Genomic DNA, 2,174 nt, shown 5'->3' with positions numbered 1-2,174 from the left:
GGAGGTTGCGGTGAGCCGAGATCGTACTATTGCACTCCAGCCTGGGCAACAAGAGCGAAACTCTGTCCTGGAAAAAAAAAAAAAAAGAAATCTCGAGAAAATATTATTAAGAACATATGATAATTAAAATAAAAAAATCGACAAGTTAAATGTGCAGGACAAAAACCATATAAGAAAAGCAGAACTCATTCTCAAAGTTTTTATCTTGCAGAAGATCCTAAAGTTTGGATACAGCAAAGTAAAATACAGACTTTTGAAAAACAATTAGGAATTCAAGTTCATAGTAACAGCTTCCCCCAAGGAAATTTTCTATTGATTTGTAATTTGGCCTTGAATTTGACCTGTGGCCTTCATGTCATGATAATTTGGGTCACTCTCAATATGCCATCCCTTGAACAAGGGCCTCTGCTAATTTTAAATGAATGCAGCTGCCCGTTTGCCATTCTTCTATTTGCATCACAATATGTGGGAATAAATTTGCAATTAATAAGACATTTCCAGTAAGCAGATTGAGGAAATGAAGGACGTTTAGCAAGTTTAACAAGAGATATTTCATTTTTGCCTTTTTGGACATAAAAAAGGGAAAGAAAACAAGTTTATGTCTTTGATAACCTTGGTAGAGACCTGAACTGTACCCTGGGCTACAGCATCCAAAAAAGCCATGTGACCTCAAATTCGATTTTAGTTAAACAAATAAAATATATATAGAAAAGTTTGTACCAGTCCTAAAAATGTTGATCTTCCTTTCCTCCCTCCCTCCCTTCCTTCCTGTCTCTTTGGTTCAATGAAAATGAGTACTTTTCAGGTTTGATTCATGGAGAGGTCTTACATTTGAAATCGCCTCACTGAAACTTTTGGTGGCCGAGCACCTTAGGGTCTTCATTTCATCTTGCATCGGAGACTGCATTAATTAGTAATATATCGTCCAGATAGAGGGAAACAGAGCTCCTATGTGGGTATACCAGGAAATGAAGAGTCTGGAAGCCCTGCCCCAAGAGAAACAAATAAAGGAACTTCAAAGAGAAGGAAGTGAGGTACCCTGAGGAGAAGCTGGGATGTCTTAACAACGGCTCTGAGATTTTGAGCTTGCCCTTTTCACTGTGTAGAGTGTTCCTTGCCCTACTTTCCACCTGTTGAAGTTTTCTTCATTCTCCAAGTTCACACAGAATGCGTCTACTGTGAAGAGTTTCTAGAACCTCTTGGGATCCATCTCCCTACTGGCAAACCCCCATAGCACTTGCTACTTATGTTGTAATACCAGCAATAGACTTACCTAGGTCAAGTTAAGTAGGGGCTTGAACGCCACACTAAGAGGTTTAAGCTTTAAGTTTGTAGTCATGGGGAGCCATTGTACTTCTGAGGACAGGTGTGACTTATGACCGACGTTTAGGTGTTTCTAAGGCAGACTGGAGAGGCTATTTCAGGTGAGAAAGGGGGTGGAATTACTCTTTCTCCCTCTGTTCCTGTTGTTTGTTTTTGTTTTTGTCAGCACATGACTATGGGCCAGGCATTCCGCTTGGTTATCCCGCTTCATAGACGTGAGCCCGGTTACTCCGACACAACGTGGTTCCAGGCAGCCTCCCCGTCCTCAGCACCTTTTCTTCTGTCATCTGAGGGTAATTCCTCCCCTGTAGTCGTGCTTTCCGGGCTCAGCAATGACTTGCAACCTGCTACGTCTAGGGATCTGTCCCCTCAGTCCTCACGCTCACTTTCTGAGTCCATAACCTCCTTCCCGAAACGTCTTCGCATGTCTTCCAAACTGACTGCATTCCCTCTCCGGAAGTTTGAAATTTGGAAGGCTTTTTTTTTTTTTTTTAACCGCAGATGCTTAAAACGAAGCTTAATTAGTCAAGGATAGCTATGGGTGGAGACTTGAAAAGATCCGAAGGGTATCTTGGAGCGCTTTATACTTGAGAGGCCGGTGACAATAGCTCTAAAGAGACCGGTCAAAGCCTGCGGATTCTTCTTTTAACAGCTCTATTCTCATGCATGCACGCCAGGGCTGGGGGGAACTTTTGTTGTTTGTTTGTAAAAGAAATCGAGAAAGGGAGTGGGGCCCGCCTCTTTTCTGACCTAAGGGCAGGAGTGAGGGGCCGCGAGGATTACGGTCGGCTCCCCCTAGACGCGCCCCCAGGCGGGCTCGAGACTGGGGCACTCCCTGCTTGGTCGGGGGG

The sequence above is a fragment of the Colobus angolensis genome, unplaced genomic scaffold (assembly GCF_000951035.1).
Source record: "Colobus angolensis palliatus isolate OR3802 unplaced genomic scaffold, Cang.pa_1.0 Scaffold100, whole genome shotgun sequence".
NCBI lineage: Eukaryota > Metazoa > Chordata > Mammalia > Primates > Cercopithecidae > Colobus > Colobus angolensis.
This window is presented reverse-complemented; position numbering follows the sequence as displayed.